At 38.1% G+C, this 26,080-nt stretch overlaps 1 protein-coding gene across 17 annotated transcripts in view; it reads right to left on the bottom strand.

Moving 5' to 3' along the window:
* BAZ2B (bromodomain adjacent to zinc finger domain 2B) overlaps positions 1–26,080 on the bottom strand; it is a 153,136-nt gene that overhangs the window by 76,940 nt on the left and 50,116 nt on the right. The window contains exon 1 of one of the 17 annotated variants that reach the window (XM_074911485.1): positions 15,378–15,591. The exons of 15 other annotated variants lie outside the window; for them this stretch is intronic. The gene's annotated coding sequence lies outside the window, so the exon portion shown is untranslated. Of the gene's footprint in view, positions 1–8,074; positions 8,120–15,377; positions 15,592–26,080 lie in introns of those variants that run through there. One more of the 17 variants, XM_074911488.1, reaches the window with a different exon arrangement.

Below are 26,080 nucleotides of genomic sequence, written 5' to 3'. Positions count from 1 at the left end.
CAACTATTTACACTGGTATGGTACAAAAAAGGATCTACTACTACACTGCATATGAAAGCTATATACTTTTCTTTCAGAACAATGGTAGAAATCACAAAAACTATTTCCTTCAGAGAATTTATCAAAGCATAATATAATTAAACATTTTACATTTTTAATTCAGGACTCCTAAATACACACTCTTCTCCAATTAAACATTTTCTATCCACAGTTAAAGAATACCTCATAGATTTTTAGTAATCTGTGAATGTAATTCAGATAAACTGCTATTAAGTGGAAGCGGGTCACTGGAAAATACAATATATACTTTAGACTTTAAATGTTCCATTATGTCCATTAAATTTTATAATTATTCCCAGTGCTACTAATTAATAGATTAGTATTATGATTTAAATCTGTAGCTACAGATTTGTCTGTAGCATTTGTAAACACATGAATTGACACTACAAAAAAATTACTATCTTTAGTACGTATAGCAAGATCAATAGACATAAATTAATATAACAAAGCACATTTTTTTTAAAGACACTCTGAAGATTGAACTTAGGTGAGGCCAACAGGTAGTCCTTGTACAAAAACTGATCATTTTGTTTTATTTTGGTATTCATCGTTCTAAGTATGGCCACAATGAATTTACTGTATATACGGATGGCAAAAGGTAAATTAGGAACACATTATAATGGTATTATTACAATAATCACTTGTAAAAGGGAAGTTATTTCTAAGCTTTAATGCACTGCATTCAAAATTTAGGACTGAAACTTTGTATTTTACTTATGTTTCCTGCCAAAAACATCCAGAACTCTCCTTCCTAAAAAAAAATAAATTACTGACATGTTGTGTGTAATAATACAGCATTAAAGTAAGTCTCTACTATCTGATGTATTTTAGAAATAAGCACAGTTAAGAACCACCGATAAGCAATCCATATTTCTGTCACAAATGGGAAGATATCCTTGATAAATCAGTATTTTTTTAATACAGAAATGTAAATTTAGCTATATTTGCAAGCTTTTAACGGACATAAGCCATCTGTTTGAATTGGTAATACAGCATCAAATAAGAACTGGGAGAACAGTAATAAACTGCCCTCTCAAGGCTCCCCTCCTTCCTCCCCCCCTCCACTCTTTTTGTTCAAGTTTGTGGGGAGGGTTGCATTTTCAACCTTCAATTCAGCTGCTTGTTTATGAAGCCATTAATAGCAAACTGGAATATTGGTATTTCTGAATGATTCTGAACTGAAGAAATTATATTCTTTTCCTAGAGACATACACAGTTTTGCTTTCAAACTAAGTCAACCCTTAATTATGTTTAGTTAATTACTCTAACCACAGCAGATGGCTGACTCCAAAAGAGATAATCCCCGAAACAGTCATTAGTCAGGATCAGCAATAATTATACTGTAGACCTAATGCGTTCTGTGACTAAAAAAGTCCATACCAGTTACAGCAGATCCATATTCTTTTTAGCCTCAAGTATAAATTAGACATTTGCTCCATTTTAGTGTATTTTGCCAGTTGATACTCGTGATGAACTTTCATGACTGCTTTTAAATGTTCTGTTTGTAAGAAAAATTGAGTAAGTAAAACTAGAAAAAAAATGACAATTTTTTTATTTTCCAGGTGTAGTGATTTCTGCCAGCTCCTCTCAAGGCTTCCCTTGATTCCTCAAGAAGTCCCATTCTCCCAGAATTTTCCATAGTGAGTAATAATCATGGATGCAACTGAACCCAATGAAAACAGAAAGCAGCCCCCCTCATTAAAAAGGAACAAAGGGAAGTACATGCAGCTCTACAGAAGGAAAATGTTGTCCCTTCCGAAAAAAGGGGGAAAAACTACTAATCTTTAATAAAAATAGGAACACTAAAAATAAGTAAAGGTTTACTAAAGAAAACAAATCATTCTCACATTTAATAAGGTGAAATTTTTTTAAATTACCAACTCCATGCTCAAACCTTTGCTGAAATGTATGCTAACATAGAAAAAAAATTATTACTCTTAAAACAGGTTTTAACAACTCCCTTCACAGGGAGCAGGATGTAACAGCATCCTACCAATTTTAGTTTGGATGCATGAACACTATAAAGTGGGTCTTGAAAAAATCTAACCAGTAGACTTACCTCCAACTTCCAGTTTAAACTCTACAGTCCCACGTATTGCTTCACTATTTCAATGATTGCCTCTAAACACAGTGAAAAAGAAGTTCAAAGTGCAGGGGTAAAAAATACACTTCTTCAATGACAAAGGGAAATTTGTAACAACGATTTGACAGCCAACTGGAGAAGAGTCCCACAACATCTGGTGTTCTCTTGCCTTACAGCAAGGCATTTAATCGCACTGTATCATATTATTGCCAGTCCATGACTATTTCTTGAGTCAATATGAGCGCTCTAATGCTGAAGATCTTACAGCTGCTGAAGGGAAGCACACCACTGTCTCTCAGAGCAGACAGTCCAGCACAACAGAGTTCATCACAAATCTGAAATGCAGTTTTATTTTACGAAGTGAAACTTAACCTCTACTTGTTCTCCTTCAGAGCAGGGCAAAGCCCCAAAAGGTCAGCACACAGGAGGCAAATGAAGAGCACGGGTGCTGGGGGGCACCCAGCAGGCCAAGAGACATCCACGGGTTCTGCACCCTGATGTCACAGAGGCCACAGAACCAGGGAGGAGTGAGTAGGTGTACACACAGCGGTGTGCCAGAAAATACACAAAGCAAGCAAGCACCCTGACCTAAACCTCATGGAGTAGGAAGTGTAGCACCCCCAGAAGGGGTGCAGTTCATTACAGACCGCCTACGGACACAGGAGGCTCCCGGTGATGGTCCCTCCCTAGTGACAAGGTCTGGACATAGACATGCCTCTACTACTGCTACAAGGTTTAGGCATCTGAGATAATGTCAACATAATTAATGAGATTCACTTTACATGTCTCAAATGCTGTACAAGCCTTAAAAACCAGACTAAATGCTAAATTTTCCAAGTTTTGCAAAACTTCACTGTAACTATGTCACTTTCAAGACTTACATAAAACTCTCTAGGAGAAAAAGCCACCACAATCAAATTTTTTTTAGTAAACCAACCACCACAATAAAACTTCTTTTAGTAAATCAACACCAAGACTGACTGATGTTTCTTCGGTATCATACCAACTACAAAGACGCTTCTATCCACAAGTAACCTTAATACATTACTGTCAGCTACATTCTGCGAGGGATACGGTACATTCCTGCATTAGGCTTTGAACTTTTATAGCCTCCTCGGTCTAATACCAGGCCAGATTCAATCAGTGGTATAACAACTCATTGTTTATTGCATCAGAATCCATAGCAGTGAAAATATTAATGAACTCACAAATATATCACATCACTATTCCACAAATGTTTAACAGTCTTTACCCACATAAAGTGATTTACTAAAAGCCACTTAAAAGCAGATCCAAGTCTTAGGCTGGGCATAAGTGAGTCAGGGCTGGCCTGGCAAAAAAGGAAACGAGAAGAGGGAACCAGTTGCCATTCTACTATCTGGTAACACGTGGTGGCCATTTTAAATAGACTCAGGATAAAACAGGACTTTTTTAAAACGCATCTGTTTTGACTCCATCCGACAAGATAAATCTCATCATTAAACGATACACGTGAATTAAGTTGTTACTCAAAATCTTATTTTCTCCTATTTTACAAGTAATTTTGTTAATTTTAGTTAGAAATAAGCCTCACTTCAAATACTTCTGAATTCACACACTTCCTGATCTTCATGATTATGGTAAAGACAGAATTACTTATGCATGACAGAGGGCACTGTAATTCGGTTACTTTACACTCCATGGAGGGAAAAGGGGCACACAGGTCGGGGTAAATTACAATCCTCTATGATCCTCACTTCTGGATGAATCTCACAATACAGTCCTGAAAGCGGCACAATGCAGGACAAGAAATACAATCTATCCAATTTGAACCACAAAAAGGGAACAGCCATACCAGCCAGCACAGCACTGCAGGGAGTCAACGTGGAAGTGACCCAAACCTACTGCAAATAAACATTTCAAACCCAGAATATCAACACTGAGTATGACTTAAATAAAGTCAAATCTATCTGTAGTATTTTTTAATTCTTAATTTTTTAATGTATATTATATTCTTATTGGTATAGCTATTTATTATTATTTCTATGGGGTTATCAACTTCACACACATATGTTTAGCAGTCACTATTTACTTCGAGTAAGCACCCCTCCATCTTCTGTTATTTTCACTTCTATGTTGAGTTAGGACAGGAAAAGCTGACACCACCACCCTCAGCACATGAAAACAGATCAGTGGAGATAGCTTCTTACACACTTTCAATCAGGAATACTCACCCTACAGAAGTGGCCTGCTAGTACAATTAATCTGCACAAGCCACTCCTTGCAGCACAGCAAATTTCTATCAGGTGCCAAGAAAAGGACCCTATCATATAATTTACTTTTGAGACTGGATAAGCTGTGCAATTTGTCCAGCTCAAGAAGATGAGCTGCTTGATTCACACTTTAGATAACAGGATGACAACGGTAGGGTGCAATTTGTGGAGACAACACTAAGTCTCACAGAGCCATAGCTCATGAGCTGGAGACAACAGCACTACATGTCTGTATTCCAACACTTCTAAGCAGATTCTAACGGGAAATAAATATTGGCACTACCTAAAACTGATGCAGAGCCTGGAGTCCATCGTGACCGCAGAGGCTGAAATAAAAGTATCTGAAGAACATCCAAATGAAAGAATTCTCTGTCATCAGTTTGTTAAGTGCCCACAAGAGACAATTCCACCAGATTCTGTCATCAAACTGAAACAAACGTTTCATCACTTCAGAGCTGACATTCTACAAACCTTTCTGTTCTGAGGAAAAAAAAATAAATTTAAAAAAAAAAAAAAAAATCAGCATCCCAGACTGGTTTGGGTAGGAAGGGACCTCAGAGCCCATGCAGTGCCACCCCCTGCCCCGGGCAGGGCCACCTTCCACCAGCCCAGGTTGCCCAAAGCCCCGTCCAACCTGGCCTTGAGCCCTTCCAGGGAGGGGGCAGCCACAGCTGCTCTGGGCAGCCTGTGCCAGGGCCTCACCCCCTCACAGGGGAGAATTCGTTCCTTATGTCTAATCTAAATCTGCCCTCTGTCAGTTTAAAACTGTTACTCCTCATCCTATCCCTCCCGCTGGATAAAGAGTCCCTCTCCAGCTTTCTTTTGCACTTGGCGTTGTTGTAATGCATCACTGCGGTATTTTATACTGACTTGGGATAAATAGCAGTTTTTAAAGATTTTCTTTTTCTGCATGATAGTTCATCTTAAACAGATTTAAAACATGTTTCCAGTTTCTGTGTAAAAAGTTAATCTTTCATTCCCCACAGAATTATTTTTTTTAATATCACGATTATGAAATTTTGATACTTGGTTCATCTGCACTAGATTCCAGTACTACTACATCTCGCTCTACAGAAGCAAGACTGGTAGCATTTTATACTATTACCTATGTTTGAGAGGGCACTGACCAAACTGTATCTATAGCTACTTCTAATTTTTAAAACCATAAAGTATTATTCAATCTTTGCATACCAATACTAAATATGTTTTTTTAAATATATATCAAAAATTCTTTTTTAGTGTAGCTCTCAAACAGCTAACTGAAACCCACATTAGAAATCCTATGCCAGTAGTAGTTTTAAAATCAGTAAGTGTTGAAGGACTGCAGAAAATAAATTGCAAGTAAACAATTTCACTAGCATGCTTTTTGCAGAAATTACTATTTGGCTCTATCAGACAAAAACGCCATTTCCAGGGATAACTGCAAAAATAATCAGAATATGAAGATGAAGAAGTGTAGACATTATTCATAGTATTTCAGTTACCTGAAAGCCCATTTTATATTACTTTTTGTTGCCTGCATTCAAAAAGTAAGGTGTTAATCATTCTATTTCCTCTAATTTTGAGCTACAAAATGGTCTTATGCCCAGTTTATCCAGTCATTTGATAATCAGGTAATTTTGCAGTCTGAGCTAAACAGACAATGCACTGCTTCCCTGTTGGCAGCTTTGTCAATACACCTGTTGCATTGCAGCTTACAATCAAGAAAACTCTGAATTAAACCCAGAATATGTGTAAGTAGGCTTCCTACAGAAAATCTCAAGGAAGTAACTCAAATGAGGGGTGTACAACAGTTGGGCCTTAGAATGTGTTCCTTGACATGGCAGCATAATTTATGTTTAAGGAGAAGAGTTAATTTTGCTCTGTTTTTGTCTGACAAACCTGATCATGCGCTAGGGCTCCCACTACTATGAGCATCAGGCCCCCAAACATTATTAAGAGAAACAGGACTAGTCAGTAATACGTTATCTGGCCACTACCTAGTCTAGCATTCTACGCCTGAGAGTAAGCACCATCATCTACTTTTGTGGTTATTCATATCCTGTTCTTCTATTCACCTAAGCTGAACAACTGGACTTTTTCAGGTTCTTTTCCTGAGAATCACTTGGTTACCTTCCCTGCTCCTATCTAAAACTTATATCTGAAACAGGCACTCCTGAATATAACTACCCAGTGATACACTCCATGTTATTTTGCTTACCAGTCATTAGGCATCTGAACTTTTTACTTGATGTCTATCAAGCTGATCTTTTCATTCAACTATGCACTACTACTTATGCACAAAATATCGCAGAGGTGAAGTACTGCATTTAGAACTCATGAAGTATCAATGCACATTCGTATTATTACCCTTTTCCTCACCTACCACGAAGGGACAACAAAGGATAATGTCATTTTAGAAATTAAGGTACCAGAATGACCAGTGAAGTGCAGCAGCACAGCCTCTTTTGATACACTTCTTGAGCAGGTCTTTAAAGCAGCAAAACTTGAGGGCCAAAATAATACCACTGACACAAAGAATTGTTTTGACTGGACTTTTAACAGGAAGGAAGAGGAAAGGTCTGAACACCCCTGTGGCAGACAAATCCATTAAAATCAGGAGCATGAAATAAAAACTGTTACTCCTTATTTATCTGTCTCAAATTCTCACTGTCATTACTTTAAAAGCATCAGACATTCTAATAGTAAAAGACAGATATCCTATACTGGGAACTTCGGGTGAGAAAGTTCCTGGGCCTCACACCACTAACACATGGGACCTGCTGCTACGAACTGCAGTAATGGGTTGTTCTGTACTTTAATTGTGTGAACAGCTAACTGAACTCTTCTGTTACTGTTTTCCCTCCAAGTGTCCAATAAAATCATGGTCCAGTAAGAATAAGGAATAAAGGGAAGAACATGGCCTTGCAGTAAATGCCTTTTGCTTCATTAACACCAACAGAGGCTCCCCAAGGTGTTAATTTTCAGAGGACATGCCAGGCCAGCTATGAAAAAAACAGCTCAGTTGTTGGAATGGTGAAAGCACCAAAAACTTTTTCCCCAGCAAAGTAATCCAGTTTAACAGGGTCATATTCTAGATTAGGATGTGTACCTTTTACCAAATTAATACTACTTTAAAGTCATTGTGATCCAGACAATTTTTGACACTACCTCCTTTTCCAATTTGCCTGAAATCTCTGGTCATTCAGGTGCTGGAAAGTTCTACATATATGAAGAACTGAATTTGGCTTTTCCAACTTACTTTTGGCTTGCATAGAGTCATTTCACTGAAGTGCCTGTGACACTAACATGTCCTAAAATTGCCTTCATCGCCAATAATTACATACCTAAACAGATGTCTAACAAAAAAGTTTATCTTCCCTCTATATCCTATATCCTGATTTTTTCTGAGATATTTTCCCTTCAGTGATGAGTCTAAATACACTTTATTCTGTAAGAACCAGGTGAGAAATGCTATTTCCTTCTAAGTCTCTGCTCATGAAGTTAAACGAGAATCAGTATCATACTTTTAACCTAGTCACTCACAGGATAACTCTGTCAAGTTTTTTCCAAGATTTATGACACAGCAGTGTCCTGCAGTCAACATTTTTTAGCTTAGTAAATATCACCATTGAGAATGGTAAGAAGGAAAGCACATAATTAACTTCTAGCTATTACAAAGTAACAGTACCTGACATACCAGGGGTTTAGGACAGCGCTTTCTAATCTTTTTAATGTTAATATCTAGATATATGCCACTTGGTTACATGTCCACCTCCCGATTTTGTTCTCCTTATCTTTCCCTAAAAGGAAGGAAGGAAAAAGCAAGTTTGAAAAATGAAAACTGTATTTCAGTTGGGCATAAAGAATAATTTTTTCACAGAATCACAGAATTGTCTAAGTTGGAAACGCCCCTGAAGCTCCTCCAGCCCAGCCATGACCCTCCCCCTGACCGTTCCCAACTCCCCCAGATCCCTCAGCGCTGGCTCAGCCCGACTCTTCAACCCCTCCAGGTATCCCGGGGACTCCCCCCTGCCCTGGGCAGCCCATTCCAACGCCCAACAGCCCCTTCTGCACAGAAATCCTTCCTCAGAGCCAGTCTATTTTATCCATAGTTACATATCCTAAATAACAGTGAAAAGAACACTGATTACAAATTAATCTCTTTTAAAATTAAATTGAAAACACGCGAAAGCCACATCCATAATGCAGCTCCATAAACCATATTACAGCTTCCTGGCCTTGCCTACGACAGTGCAGCAAACAAGGCAGCTGACAGAGGCAGAGCAATCGTTGCAGCCGTTAAACCAGGCCGCTTCTTCAGGGCATTTTAGCAGGAAATTTCTCCAGGAGTCACCTTCGGGGAACTCCTGGTGTCCCGCCCGCTGACAGCCACGACTGGCGCCAGGAGCCTCTGCTTCCGCCACCTGCAACCGTGGGTGCTGGGAGCCCCGCTCCAAGGGGGAGGCCTGTCCCGTCCCCACCGCCCAGGCCCAGGCCCAGGCCCAGGCCGAGCCGCCCGTCCGTCACCCCGCTCCGAGGGGGAGGCCTGTCCCGTCCCCACCGCCCAGGCCCAGGCCCAGGCCGAGCCGCCCGTCCGTCACCCCGCTCCGAGGGGGAGGCCTGTCCCGTCCCCGCGGCGCAGGCCGGCGGCAGCGCGGGCCGCAGAGGGCCCGGGGGCCCGGCGCCAAGGCCCGAGCCCCGCGGCCAGGCCAGCCCTGCTCAGCCCCGCCGCCGGGCTCGGCTTACCGCGGCCAGGCAGGCCTGAAGGAGCAAGGAGAGCTTCCTGCGCTGTCATACGAACAGCTGGGAAGGATTACTAGGAGCTATTGTGTACCTGGCTTTTCAAGATAAACAGCTTGGGAAAAAGGATAAAATAAGACTCCAACACTTTGTTCTGTTCTATTTGACCCGACGATATTTATGCAGCAGAAGAGCAGCTGTGCAAGGACTGGGACATTAAAGCAAGTGTTCCTTCAGCGAAGCACTTTTAATTAAACCTGACTATTTTAGCAGAATAAGCTATTTTTAAACAAACACCTAATTGACTCACTGAAGTCTCAATGTTATTGACACTTGACTGAAACTTAAGTGTTTTATTTTTAAACACAAGTAGAAACAAGTATCTAAGGTAGCTAGCTACTGTAAGTGATCTACTGAGTGAACTACTTTTATTTTTTAATTCTTATTTTGGGCTCAGTGTGTTTATGAAGTTGTGTGCACAGTATACAACAGCCTACCATCTAAACAAACTAATGCCACATTAAGGTGAAAATATCCAAATTTTGCACTGCATGCTCAACTGGAGTTCAAATAACAGATAAGTTAAGGGCTCCTTCAAGAAACTAAAATTAGATTTCTTGTAATGAGTTCTGAAAGCCTATTGCCAAATTATTTTACTGGCATTTTACTTTTATACTTCATAAAAATTCCTGTCATCGTAACTGTAATTAGTATCATGTAAAATGTTTTCCATTGCCAGCTCTACAACTGAAAAAAACGGCACCAAGAAAAAAACCCTTTTAGCCTAACACTCCAAAAGAGGTGGGTGGTGCTAGTAGGGGGGGGGGGGGGAGGAGAAACAGCCATGACACTCCCAAATTTATTATTTTGATTAAACATGAATGAGAGTCAGGTTTGAAAGAAAAAAAACCTGTCTCTTCTACTATTTGTAGAAGTCCTGGAATTATAAGAAACTTCCAATTCAGCTGTATTTAAATACATTAACAACTGCATTATTAGCACCAAATCAACTAGATAAAAGAAGAAAAGCAATCTGTGCAGACTGTATTCTAAATCAACAGTTACACTCTGAAATCAAATGTTTATGTACGTATCCCTCAACATGAGCTTTCATTAGTATTATATAATGGCATTTATTACTAAGTCAAACAGGACAAAGCAGTGTTGCTTAGCAGCTGGGTATTCTTGACCATTATACGGTTCATCTACAATTTTCTAATCAATTTCTGTGTTCTTAATGAGCATTGTATTTTATGAAAATAGCAGGTCTCAAAACATTACATTAATTGAAGAGATATTTAGTGTTTAAAATATCTGTTAAAACTCACCCTTGTATTAAGGAAAATCCCTAGAACATACAACCATCTTTCTGGCTATCTACGTATTTATTTTAAATAAATTCTACTTAATAGCTCAAGAAACCTTTTCTTTCCAATCTCAGAATCTCCTTCTTCATCTCTCAGAATCTGCTTCTTCATCTCCTGTGAATAAACATGAAGCGGTGCATTTGCACAAGTTAGTAACTTCAAGCATTTTAACTCTAAGAACTGTCTCAGAGCAATTACAGAACTAAATGGCAAATAAAATACAAAAGAGAAATACACACTGTGGCCAAGAAGTTCAAAACTGGGACAGCTGAAGTCAATGCCTTTTTTTTGTCCTTTTCTAAAACCTGACTTTCAATCTGTCAGAAGCACAGTTTCTGCTTTTCTGCTGACTTTTTGTCACTCAAACTTAGTTCCAGTTTAGCCATTGTATTGCACACCTCTTCCCATGGTTCCAAAAGACAGGCTTCATCTCCTCAAGCTCAAAATCGAGGCTTAGCTCCAATTACAGGCCCCTACAGAACTTGAGAAAAACTTATAAAGGAAGTGCCCTGCTGAACCTTTGATGGCAACAGGTTTGTCTGGGACTTACTGAAATTCAAGAGTGTTAAAATTTGTGCTTGTGCCCAACATGCTGGTTAATATTTCCATAACTGAACCTCACCCATCTTTGCCAAAGAATGACAGAAGGCACTAAAAAGAAGGCTAACTCTGCGAAACCGAATGTTGTATCTGTTCTTACATATACAAAAACGGTCAAAAAACCTCACCACAAACAACGTATTATTTAGCTTCATGTTGTGGAAAAAAGCACATTAAAAAAATAAGTGGGCAGAGAAAATTTCAATCCAAATAGTTAAACTTTAAAAGCATAAGCTAAGGGGAAGATAATTTAGGAAGAAGTAACTACAAATCTATTTGTGTGTATGAACTCCACAGGAGTCAAAGTAACCAACCCAAACTAGCTCATGGGCACTCCCCCATAAAACTTTCAGAGAACTAACACGCAGAGAAAAGGATTCCTCTACCCTGCAGTCCTAAACTTGCAGACTAGCATAGTCATATACCCCAACGAGTAAGATGGGGCAAGGATTTTAATGAAACTCCATAATATATGGTCTAGAGTCTGCATTAGCTGCTACTTGTTAAGATTTTTCATCCTAAGAATTTAAGATGCTATTTTACCCCTTTAACAATTGCTAAAACAACCAACCAGCATACTCTTGATGAGCATGGAGTCCTTGGATACTAAGTCAGACTTCCAGAAAACCATTCAGGAGAAACTAATCTTTTGAACATGCACCTCTACCAGCCTCAGGCTTTGCACTGGGTCCTGATTTTGTTTTAGAATAGCACCAAGCTTCAGTCTCATTATTCTAACATTAATACTGTTTTACATTTAAACCAAAAAAAGAAAGAGACAAGCATCTAAATTGTACATTCAGTTCTCCAAAGCCAGCAAAGACTAGCTTTAGCCCATATCACAGTGAAGAAGTCTATCAGCCTCTCATGTCATTGAGTGAGTTTTGGCACCTTGACTAAAAGAAATCACTGAGGAACTAACTCCTCGTTTCTGAACTCTTAAAGCACCTTGTGGTGTCATCTAGCAGGAATGCAATGGTTCCCACTGATAGTCTGAGGCAGCAAAATGGTTTCCACATTTTCATGTTGTTCCACTCATGTAGTTGTTTCGAAACGCAGAACCAGTTCTAGAAGGAAGTACTCTGTGCCATACTAGACATCAATTTAAGTCAACTTCATCATTGGCATCCACCTTCATTTCCAAAATACCTTTCTTAGCTTAGTTGTTCATTGTTTTTTCCAGTTTTAAGGCATTATGAACTTTAAAAAAATTAAGACACTTAAGCAAAACAATCCTGAGTCCACTGAAGTTTAGGTAAACAGAGTAACTAGAAGGAATAAAAATGGGGTTCTTAAGATACAAAGACATAAAACCAAGCCTCAACAGAAGCCATGGCAGCTATTACCATGTCAGAAGACTATCCTTGCTGACTCCATTCACAAATATTATTCTTACAAACCAAGCAGATGCAAATCTGACATCTCACTGTTATTTACACACTTGAAGGAAGTGGTTAGACATAAAAAACCTGACAGATTGCATTTTTATTTCCCCATACTGGGAGAAAGACAACAATAAACCATCCATATTTCCATCTACAAAAAGAAAAGTACGTGTCAGAATACGTATCTAGATTTCAGGCTTCCAACAAAGCCGCATGTTAAACACGACATTTTCCTACATTATTAAAGAATACTAGTTAAAACACGGGAGTCCATTTTAGCTGTATCAGATGTTGTTTTCTTGACAAAGCTTGGTAATCATTCAAAGATTAACAATGATACACAGTGTTCCCATAAACCATACTTTTAGAATTCGAAGACGGTCTGCAAAGGCAAGCTGGTACCTCATGATCTGAGTAACAAAGCCGTAGCTCTCCTTGGGGGTGCGGGAGCAGGAAGCCTACAGAGCCCCAGCTCCTGCCACACACCATTCACATCAAGAGGACAGCAACAAGACGTGCACAGCAAGGGCCCACAGCCACACCCTGCGTTAGGATCTGTCCCTCTCTGCAAGAGCAGCTGTATCCCCTGACTGCAGCTCCCCTCGTGGGACACAGAAGTGACGTGAGCTGAAAGGCAGCCCACAAACCAGCAGCTCCAGCAGCACCCATCAGGGCTGTCCCTCCTGTTCGACAGGAATGGAGTTTTGTCAAGGAAGCCAAACCAAAGCTTTGAGCCAAGGAATTCAGATGAGAGACCAAACTTTAAGAACCTCTACAGAGATGGAATATGCAAAAAGATTTAAAAAGAAGCAAGAGAAACATTTTTAAAACACCAGGATTGTAGGATGTTGGGAAAAAGTGACCAGGGGTACAACAAGCCAGCTAGAGAAGGAGGGAGTGCAAGTACATTTTGCTGACACCCAAAATCAGGACATTCCTTAGGCACTGCCAATATTAAGCATTATTGTAACTTCTTCAGAACATGAAATTATGTATAATTTCATCTTGTAGTAGGAGCAGTTCAATATAATGTTAAAAAAATTAATGGAATCTTGTTTTGTAAAATGGGTTAGTACAGAATAGTGCTCCAGGTCACCAGTCTTCCAAATGAAACAGCCAGTGTGAAGGGGCTTGTACAGGAGGTGGCGTACCTACGGCTACCCCGTGGAACCTTGATTTTGCAGTTAATACTCTCTACATGAAGAGGTCATAGCTTCATAGAGAATGCTGACAGGCACTCATTCCTCAGTAATCCTCAGAATACATGGGTATTTGGGGTAAAAAACAGTGGAGATCAACAGTTTCCACATACCAGGTCTTCACCACCACCTGAGGAGTCCTTAAACAAATTAAGGTAGGTTGAATGCCTCTTCTTTTCTTCCCCATGGCATTTTTCCTGGCTTGTTTGCCTCAAAATAGACCTGTATCTACACACTCCAGCCACTCTATCATCCACATCCTTTTCTCTCTCCATATAAATGTGAACTAACTGGTCAAGCATCTCCAAAAACCTCCTCCTACCCCAAGCTGAAGGAACACTGTCTCTATTCCTCACCTACTTCATTTTTCTCATAATAGAAACAAACACAGATTTCTTATATATGCTGTCTACTTCACAAATTCTTTAATAATGGCTATTTAATTTGAAAATATCTATTAAATGTGTTATGAAAATATCTGTTTCTTTTAACTAAATAATAATTTTTTCTCCAGATTTCCATTTCCGTTCCAGTATCTGTCAACACACTGGGTACCTCCCGTTATAAATGAAACTGTACTTAATTTTATTTCCATAGTAAGACATAATAGAAAAAGTGGACATTTTAAAAAGCAACAACGATTTCGGTTCAAACTTCACTACAAGTTTGTTTCATATTATCTTAAAAAACAAAACCAAAAACAAACAAAAAACCCCCAACAAACCAACCACAAAGGACAAGTCGTCTTTGGTACCAAGAGCACAATATTATTTTAATAGGAATTTATAGTGGAACTGCAAAATTTGACTTAGCACCTTTCTAAACTTTTTCAAAACAAAAAACATGCATTGATATTATCTAGTATAGAACTTCAGTACCATTTATCATAGCATGTACAATACTGCTGCGAATTCTATGCCATTTATACTAGCAACCTTAACGGACCAACCCTAAAAAAAAACACAAACAAACAAAAAAAAAAAAAAAAAACCAAACCAAATCACTGTAGACCCATTTAACAGAACAGAGTAAGACCAAAAGCACACTTCAACCATACCTTTACAACGTGAAATCTGTTAGACTGGTACTCTTGAGCAAAATAAAAATGGACCTATGTGCTGCATGGCAGCTGTCACACCCACCTAGTCCTCATCAGCAGGAGCTAAGAAATTACTTGAAGTAAAAATAACTCATCAACTATAATAAATATAGAAACAGCACAACTTTTCCTATACATATAAGAAAACCTGACAAAAAGGCTGTTTTGTTTTATTTGAAAACTAAGTTTATGTTCGACATGAAACAGTTCAACAAGTAATAAAAATAAGCTGTGAAATTCCAATATGCAGAATGTGTGTGAAACTGAAGTATTTTGTCGTTTTATTTGTCCAATGAGTATTCACAATTTTTCATAAATACTAGTTGTCTAACACCTAAATAGATTTTAATGGGGTTTTTTAAATCTCATACAAATCAGATATATTTGCTCATTACTACTATCAGATAAGCATTACAAAAAAGCTGTAGTTGTCTATCTGACAATATCAAAAAAATCGAGAGTTGCAACTCTATATATTCTTTCTTCAATCTATAAACATTTCAAACTATTAACCTGGGGAAGAGGAAGGGAAGGAGAAAGGGAAGGAGGCACAGGAAAATAAAAGCACTGAGCACTTGGCATTACAGAAGAGAGAACATTAACAGCTTACTGTGGAGAGTGGTTTAATCAGGAAGTAGCCATGATCCTGTCGCTACAGAGCACTGACAGCACTCCAAAACAACAAGCCGTGGTTTTGTTGTTGGGTTGGGGGGGGTGGGGGGTGTGTTTCAGTCAAGGAGGAAGAAGAAACACATGCTACCATGCCCGAGCTTTGCTGAGCCCACAGGTCGCCAAACGTCTGTGGTCAGAAGCTGCCCTGCGCACGGCATTCAAGCAGGCGTTTACGGCGCTGTGTGCGAGGACGCATCTGAACACCCCCCCCCTCCGGGTTCCCCCAGAACATGGCTGTCTGACTCGGAGATTAGCAATTACAGTAATGGGATACTGGGGAGCGGGTCAAACAGCACTTCCTGCGGCGCAGCGCCGCGGGTTCCCGGCAAACAGGCGCGAGGCAGGTGGAGCACTCGGCTCACGGGCCGGCGCCGTCCCCACGGCGTGCGGCACTGACGTCAGGAAGAAGGTGGCACCAAACCTGAAAATAACTCAACGGCCGAGGTCATTTTTTCCACAGCGTTACATAGCCATCAGTGCCATACTTTGTTTTCTTCTCTTTTAAGCCAAGCTCAAGAAAAATGTTTTCTTTTCAATGCCGCTTACGTGCACACCGACACAATCAGAACAAACTGCTCACAAAGTTGTTTTAGTATGAGAAAGTGCTATGCGAGAATAACCTGAATCAACCCTGCAAAATCCTGAAACTGAGAAAAACAAACGCTAATCACCGTGTGCAGAATTTAGGCATCAATTTCCAAAAAAGCACAATTAAAGAAATCTAACAATATTCAGAAATGATCACAATTAACTTACTGAACATATGTTTAAAAGAAAAAAATTCAAACTTCCCCCCCCCCCCCCAGCTGCCCGGCGCTTTTCATCCTCAAAAAAATTAATCACATAAGGACTAGACACATGACAGTGATCCAGTGAGAAAAGCTAGTGTTTCCTACCTATACTCTTTCCAAAATTTAATTTTAACAAGCTCCAGTTTGAAAATCAGATTTTCATAGTGGAACTTGGAGGGTCCTAGGTACTATGAAAATGGAAATTAAAAACATGAAAAACCCAAACAAACAACTCCCCAACAAAAAAAAAATCCTTTACTAGTGGTAGAAAACGCTTGCTACTCCCAAGCAACTAGAATAAAGCATCTGGTCCACTGACAGAATTTCTTTAAGGGATAAAAACCGTCAATACACAACAGGTTGATGCAAATCAAACTGCTACAGTGCCCTAAAACAACAGCACAAGGACTTAAACTTTAGCATGTATTAAGATAAAAGATTATTTGCATACTAGAGAAAATATGCAAAGGTGGGGGTAGAGGGTGGATCAATCCATTAATTCTCCCTCTCGGAAACTCCACAGCATGCAGGAATCAGGACAACCCAGGGAATACACCAAAGTAACATCTCTGAAGAAACAAACCGAGGAACAGAACAATAAAGAAGTTTCTAATAATGATGTTATAAATACACCGCAGCCATTTTTCACACTAAGCTCAAGAAAGGAACAAAGGAAAGCTGTGAGGAAAAAAAATACAGAAAGCCTTACTTGAAAAATCATGAAGTATGAAAGAGAGTATCTGTAACAGCAACCCTGCTACAAGATGCAGCTTGTGCCAATGAGTTATTCTGCCATCACAATGCCCCAAACAAGGTAAAACAAGAACATGAATAAGAGGGACCTCTGCAACCAAAACAATAACCTGACCCCCCTCTTTTGCAAGCTGTATTCATTATAGATGTTATTAGTACAGCCACAATTTCCTAATCAAACACTTGGATATAACTCATTCTCTCAAGTAAAACCACATCTAAACTTCAGCATTTCATTAATCTGGTTTTCTATTGTTACTCATCTTACAAAAACCCGTCTTCTCAAACAATATATAATGTTTCTGACTAAAACAGCAGAAATCCAAACCACCAAATGAGAAAAGCCTTCTGCAAAGTCAAGGAGTATCAGCAGAACTCTTCACAGCACCCTTAACAGTATTAAAAAGCAATGTATGTTATACTTAATCAGGATAAATTTGGTAGTAGTGTAATTGCAAACAAGTTCTCACAATAAGGTTTAGGAGACCATGATCTAAGGTCTCCATTTGGGAATTACTCTTAATTCCAAAAATCTGCACACTAAAATACAGCCACAATGAATTTCCATCTTAGGTGACTCAGGGAGAATCGTGTACAATAGTTCTACATGTTAAAACACTAGCTCATAAGTGATGATTTTTCTAAAATTATTTCAATCCACACTGTTCACAACATGAAAAATACTGTAGAACAGCTGTTTTGCATTAAGATAGAAATGTAGAAGGGGGAAACAAAAAGATGACACTGGAAACAGCCAAACAGAAGGTCCACGGTTACTTTCTGAACTCCAGGTCGAATGAGACCCTAGCCCAGCAACAGTCTGCACAAAATATTAAAAACAGGGATTTGTTTTCTACCAGTGCAACCATTAGAGGAGCTAACTAGACTGAACTACAACCCTCTACCTCCCTGTTAGTCAGCAAGAGAGTAAGTAAAGGTTCAGAAACTGATGTTCTCAAACAGAAGTTCTACAGGGTACTAAAATGCAGCTGTCCAACACCTCAGCTCCAAGAAAAAAATACGTTTATAAAACAGGCCTAACAGGATACTGAAACATATGATATAACAAATAACTACTCCAGCTATGCCTTAAATACACATCAGCAGTTGCCCTCATAAAATGGCTCAGCATCAAGCTCTGGAGCCCACACAGTTACGGCCTTTCTGGAAGGTTTTTTTTATTTTTTTATTTTCTATTTTTTTATAAGATAATCAGTTTCTATATAGCAAATTCTCTCTCTGAGTATTGAATATGGGTCTAGCTATAAATGCTGGGGTTGAAAAATAAATAAATACATTGAAGCTATTTAAAAAACAATACATACAGTAACAGTGAGTAAAATATTTAAGTGTTCTTTTACTGGGATTTCAAACATCACCCAGGGGAATTATGCAAGGAAAATGCAAAATCCTGAAAACACCGCTTTTTAAAAATAAATAAATAAATAAACAAACAGTTTGGGCTGTGATTCCTGCCAAAGGCATTTCAAAAAGTTAAGACTCATACCACTACAGAGTGCAAGAATCATCTCATCAAAAAACAAGCATCAACCCCAAGAGAGATTTGAGCCTATCTAGAACTACCTGTATCATTTGAGAAGCTCTATTACAAAAAAAAATTTTTATTTAGAACTTCATATTTTTTATCCTGTGATAAAGAAATATAAAAGCAGTTAAGCCATGAATGTTGCTTACACTCACCTGAGAACATGTAATCTCTATGCAACCTCTAGCGAATGTCTGCAAAGCCAGAGATCTTGATTTTGCATCATGCCTTAATGCAAATACCAAAACTGCTACAAGAAATACAGATTACTTCACAGCAGAAACACTTGCTTAAAACAGGAAACATTTATGAATACATACACAACACCTCAATCCAGCATCATCTGTGAATACAACCTGCAGCAACGGTTTTCAAGAGTACGAACTCCCTGCAGTCAGCTCAGCAGTGCATTCAATCAACACATTTATTTCTAAAAGTTTCACATGCAGTATTACTCTACCTTTTGCTTCTAGAAACTTTAGCTGGAATCCTCTGACACTAGCCACATGGACAAGTAAGAAGGGGGGACAAAGGGGACAGAGTTCATTACTCACAGAAGTGATTTTCTGGGGTGCAACACTGGAAGTTTTAAATCATCTTTTCACTCCAGAAAAATTAACAAGTTAATAAAAGTGACCTCCAGCTAAACTACAAACTACAGAGGGGGAGACAGACACGGACCCACCAAACAACCAACTTTCCTCCTCATACTCTGCCTGTGCCAAAAGTCTCAAGCACCTTTTACTCCTGAGAGACCTTCACACAATGGCATACCAAAGCAAGTCCTGTTCGTGCCCCTATAGATTAGACACTGACAACATTCACAAGCCTCGGTATCATTTTCCCCCACGTATGCTACTGCACAGAGACCATTCTTGGGTTCCAGTACTACACAGCATAACACCAGATACTGAAATTGGTCTCCTCATTTGAAAACATTAAGATGCAGCAAGAGACAGATTACCTCATTTCATTCGTTTCTTGCCACCAAAACCAACTAAACCAACCAATTGCCAAAACCCATCAGGTGACACTAAGTCATCTGCACCCTTGTACTGGTTATAGCCCCACCAAAGCAAAGGGAAAGAGGCTGCCTTTCCCAGGGGAAAAGAGAGGCTGCAATCTCCTCTTTGTTCTACCTCCTGCATATTCTGGTCATATATGTTGGTCATACAGCTCATGATTTAGCTTCACTTTAAAGGCCCTTCGGTCCTCACTGAATTATTTACCAAACACATGGACACTTCATCTATCCATTTGATCCTTAAAATAGCATTTTGGAATTGGAATAAACACACGAGCTACTACAGAATTATTACCCAGAAAGAGCCAGCCATATTCTACTATTATTAAACACATCTCTAACAAAACCCTAATAAGAACAGAATTGTTTCATGGCATGTAAAAGTCACTCAAATGAAAACCCAAAAAACTAGTTTATTCTTCACATTATTACAGTGCCCAAAAGGATTCTTCACACTGGCTCATTATCTAGAACTAATCACAAAACTATTCAAAATCCCGGATTACCGTTTATTTAGTAGCATTTCATACATTTGCTACTAGATTTTGACCCCACAAAGTTTATATATAGAATAAATTCTGAAAGAGCATTAAGAATACCTGACTTAAATAATTTCAGTGCATTTTAATTTTCCTCCATCAAAGCCATCTTGTACATTCCTTCTCATTACTGCATTTATCAAAATGTCTTAATATTACAGAAACCATAGTTTTAACTAGCAACTTGGAAACAAAAGAAACTAAAGCACACCAGTATCTTAAGGAACCATTGTCCTATGTACCAAAACATGTCATTTAATAATAAAGTTGATGTATCTTACAATCAAGTTTTTCAATATTTTTCAGTATATTCTATTAAAATATATAGTGAATTGAGACCAATATGATGTTTGTTTCAATGTTCTCCATATATGTTACTATCAGCTTTATAAAAGCATTAGAAACCAATATTCTTATAGTTACATTTTGATTTTTGATACAGTAAGTTCAGTATTAACTGTTACTCTGTCAAACTTAATGTTTTGGGAAAAAGATTGCATAGGTAGCAAACACGGCAAAGAAAAGAACAGAGAAGGAGGGTTAAACTGCTATTTTCCTTAAAAATAACCATCGATTTACCATTTTATTGGAAAATTTAAACATAAAAATATATTGAAAATATAAAGATTTTTCAGAAGTTTTAAAAGGTTAGAACAACTATAAATATATATTCTTTATCTATCATCATAATATACACATACACACACTCACAGACCCTCTGAGAATACAATATTCATTTTGCTGCAGAAGAACAGACATTGCATAACAATGAGATTTGCTAATGAAATCAGCCATCAACCTGGAATACATATGTATTAAACCAAGACCTCAGTGTCATTTTCTTTTTGCATCGTTTGTTCTTTCTCTCATTTTTCCTCGACCTTTCAGCATCTTGTCCTCCTTCTGGTTTCACTGCTTCAAGTACAGCAATATTGCAAAATATTTTGTTAACACTGTATGTACAACACTTTTTAGTTTACAAAATTTATTTCTCTACTTATTGCTAAGCATAGATTCTAATTACATGGGTTCTATCAGCATTGTTAACGTAGCCTTGAAAGAAAAAAAAATAAAAAAAAAAATCAATGAGTGCTAAGGAGACAAAGGAGTTTTATTTCTCTGCAAAACAGCAGGAATATCTACTAAAAATTGGGTGTCAATTGGAACAAACCATACTTTCACAGCTAAAGTTGCACACCAATTAGTACAAGAATATAAAAACATCTTTTTTTAAAAAATTTCCTCTATTTATGTAATGATTAAACAGGAACAGAATTTAGAACCATTACATAAATAGAAGTGTAATTGCTTTGCATGCAAAATCATCGTGAAACCAAGTAGAACAATCCAGGAAGTTCAGTAACAGTATGTACAAGCATGCAGCATACATATCAGTTACGCAAAACACTTTACTGAACAACAGATGAATACTGAATGGGATTATTTATTCTACTACTCAGAGCCGACCATAAAAACTAAAACATTACAAAAGTATTTTGAAAGACATTTTTCTCTCATTATGCTAATACCATATTTCAGTTTTGTGGGATATATGCTGCCTTATACTTGGTAGACAAAAAGCAACCTACTTACACGCCCAGCTATCAAACCTATGTTTTGAATTCACCCCCAAACTATTCAAAATAATCATACAGCCCACTAAATTTTTGCACTGTTCTCATTTTACAGAAGTTTTTGAATTGAAATAATATAAATGAGATATTGTTACTATAATGGCACCATCAAGTTAGCGTTGTTGTTGATAAGCTCCACAGTCATATCAAAACCTAATACAAAACAGTAGAAAAATAAACATCTGCTGGCTTGTTTGGTAGGGTTGGGGTTTTTGCTTGTATGTGGGGTCTGGTTTTCTTCTTTCTTTTTCAACTAACTCTAATTCCATGAAGACAAACCACCAATTAGTTAGTTACTTTTAGCATACCAAAATTGCATTCAGAACTCTTATGGAATAAATAAAAATAATTTGCAATTTATTTTCTCATTTATCTTGAGGGCATAAGGAAGTCATTCAGTCATTCTAAGTTATGATGGCCATCACAACACCAAAGAAACAGAAGGCATAAGAGACCACTGAAAAACAGAGGAGGAAAATAATGAAATGTCTGAAAATGGACTTAACCATCCCTGGAGCCAGTCATATCAAATCATCACTATACAACCCAGGAAGAACACCATCAAGACACTGCACGTAATGATCTAGGTAAGTAATTGAAAGCATAAGAATTTCCATAAACTCTCTTCATATGTGCTCCAATTCTTCCTTTTTAAGTTAACACGCACTTACGTCACTGAGAGCTTTGAAAGCAGAAACCATGTAACACATGGCCTCTCTCACTTTTAAACATATGTGGCTACATGACACAAACATCCAGGCATAAATCATATGAAGCAGCCTTACCCTCGTGTGCATTACAATGTCCTAATAAAAAGATGTAAAAAGAGTATTTTCAATCACACACCATCAAAAGTGCTTCTGTTTCAATTACAAAGCATTTGTCCTTCTGCAAAGAAGCCATCCACGTTACATCGTAAAATGACTGCAACTGAACAGGTAGAGGCACATTTGATTATAGTGGGCTCACCTTTAAAAGCAAAGACCAAACAACCTCCAGGGTTTGAAAAGAAGAGACTCTAATGCAACAACCTTGACCCCTGGAAGTGCTGGGTCATTTTCTTCTGTGATGAACAGCGATTGCTTTCTATAATTCTAACAATTGTCAAGTAGGCTAAAGAGTATGGCTGGCAGGTGATAGTTGTGAAATGCCTGCACGTTTAACAATTACTTATTACCCTGTAATATAGGTCAACTGTCCAATTCAGCATCTTCTACAAGATGTTATAGGCTCTTGAAGCCCATATACTACAACTGACATCAGTGGATTTTATTAGGGATCAAACCAGTGTATATGGGACTTAAGAACAGAGAGAACTGTTAAAGGACACAGTCCTAATTCAAACGATTACATGAGAAAGACTCTAAGACATCCAAATCTACTGTACACATGAAATATGTCATTCTGGTACATAACTGTTGACACCAGACAACCATGCATACATCTTAAGTACAGGACATCAAAGTTCACAACTTACAGAACTATTTGTTAATAGCAGTGAGAATACAGAAACCAGTTACTCTACAGATAAGTGAACCCTCATTCTGTAAATATAGACTCAACCTCATACAAGAACACGGATGAAACTGTATCAACAGTACACAGAATTAGATGCTGCCAGGTGCTAAAAGATACCTGAATTTTTATCAACAAAGAAAAAAAATGAATTCAGAAATAACAGTGAATTTATCAACCATATTGATCTTTTCTGAACTAACCAGAATTAGCTTCTTCAATATACAGACTAAAATTCTGTATTTTGCTGGAATAAATCACACAGATATAGACAGCCACAGTATGAACATATTCTAAAAATTAACACTGTCCGTGTTAAACTGTGGTTTAAAATCATATTCCAGACAACCAACAGTTCACATACACAGTTTTGGTACTGCACTGCACTAGTACTCGTATCTGTGCACACAAACACACAACTATTTTCAGTAACACACAACGCGTAGTTAAAAGCTATTTTTTGACACTTCATGCAGAAATTGCAAGTGTCCTTCAAGGCTTACTTTTAAAAAATCTGGCAATAAAACATGCTTATGTTTTTTCATACTGAAATACCCCAAATTGTACTGAATTATGATGACTACTATTATCTACTTTTAGGGAATAAAAGTGGAGGACAGTTTATTAAAGCACAGGAGGAACTCCTGAACACTGGAAGGTCACAGCCTATGTGCTGAGCTGCTAAGCAAAAACATCTATGATGTTCCAGAGCTGCCATTTTTCTTCCTTGACAAAGACTCCATCTGCCACAGAGCCATTTACAGCCTCAGAGTCAGAATATCAATGATTTCCAACCATTCTGCAAGTCTGCTTTCACCTTGACATCACCTCTGCAATACATCTAAAACAGATGATACATATAACCCCTCTACAAGCTCTAAACCCATGCTTTATTCAACTGATATGCATTTAAGCTCTGCTCCAACATACCATTGCTTTACCTCCTCTGAACTGTGCAAGAATATCAAAACTCCAAATTCTACATACATCCTTTTCATTGCTGTGCTTGTTTTAAATAAATTACCTTTGGAAAACCTAAACAAGAAACCTTTCAAGTATCAACAAAACGTGTAAAAACAGTTAGAAAACATTTGATCATTTAAAAATCTGTATTTACATAACATGCATGCACACAGCATCAATTCATTTTTTCTTTTCCAAATAAACATGTCCAGTAGGATCCTTATTACAGACCACCATGCAGAATAAATTATCACAGCTTCACTGAAACCAACAAAACTACATTCAATTCTACATCTCTTGACATATATGCAAACTGATTTAAAAAAAAAAAAAGTCCAGGTTAGAGCTGGGTCAAGAAGGGAAAGAGAATCTTGCCTTACTGAATGAATACCTAAATAATTAGGTCCTGAGACAAAGCAATTATACATGGACTGATAAAACCAATTTTTAATATATATAGTCATGTATCCACACACATGTATACGCATACACACACTCTCCACCGAGTTTGAGAATATACAGTCCATCATCAGGCTCATCACAACATGACTTTAATGAATGCATTCATTGATAGCAACTTTTGCAGTCTTGAAATTCAGGTAGATGTTAGTATTCTTGAGTAATTTTTAAGCATGCAAACTTGCAGCTTGATTCTACAGTGAAACTGGACCACAGGAGAAATAATTTTGTATTACACATATATATACGTAAGCAGGTATGATCACACAGCTAAATGTCCAACTACTGCCATATAAACCCTCAATATGTTAAATACATAGAAGCAAAATATTTGAAGACTACACAAAACTTGGACACAACTTTACAAAAATGTACTCTGTAAAACCTGTAAAGTACATATTTTATAATCTCAACTTTGCCTCCCAACCTTTCTTCTCATTGTCTGTCTTTACTTCTTCCTGTTACAGAGTAATACTGTCAGACACTTGATAAATTGAATGTGTTCTACGTGCTCTCTGCCCATTATTCACTTTGTTCAGGCTGCTTTAAATATTTCGAACATAAGCATAATTTAGGCCAAGAAGATTTTTCTAAATCCATGTGGAAAAAATGTCTCTTCATCCTCCACAATACATTGCCCCCTAGAATCTCCCTGGCTAAACCATGCTAGGACTTGGGTAGGCTGCAGCATAAGGTTGAAGTAGTTCAGGCAGTACCTTTGTGCTTGTCGTAAGAAGGGTAGGATCAGATATACACAGCTGCATATCCAACATGTTTATTTTATGACTTACAGGTACTCACCTGACACTCTCATATCATGTCTCTCACCCAAAAAAAACCAAAACCAAACAAACAAACAATCCCCAGCAAACTTGTTCAATTTTCCATCTGCTATCAGAGACATTTCAGTTGTTGCTTACCTCATTTGCAATTGAACTATCCCTAACCATCTCCTCCTTACCACTAGCTAATTTGGGGTTTTAGTGGTGTTAAAGTAGGTCAGCAAACTACAGAATACAAGGGAGCATCTGCATGACACATACTGTCTCAAGTCAAATACAGACCAGCACTTCATTGTTCACAATTTGCACCTAAGAGTCAGACCTGAAGACAGGCACCATGCTGCATCCAGATTTAAGGCAACTGTTCCCAAACTGCAGAAAACCAGGCCCAACAGAAAAGCAAAGGAACGTATCCTTGAGAGGATGTACTACAGTGCAGCAGAGCTAAGGAGATGACCAAGATAAGGTATTCAGGCATGGACACATCTAAGAAACAGCACTACTCTAAGAAAGATTTCACTGAGGATGTGGAAGGCCAGGGGAAAAACCAAGCACCAATCACTGTCAGAAATCCAATACCTCTCAGTCTTACATAACGGCAGCTGTCTTCTACCATGTATTGCCTGCTATGAAGC

Source organism: Athene noctua, chromosome 7 (assembly GCF_965140245.1).
Source record: "Athene noctua chromosome 7, bAthNoc1.hap1.1, whole genome shotgun sequence".
Lineage (NCBI taxonomy): Eukaryota > Metazoa > Chordata > Aves > Strigiformes > Strigidae > Athene > Athene noctua.
Note: the sequence above shows the minus strand (reverse complement) of the source record. Positions and strands in the feature narration are given on the sequence as shown.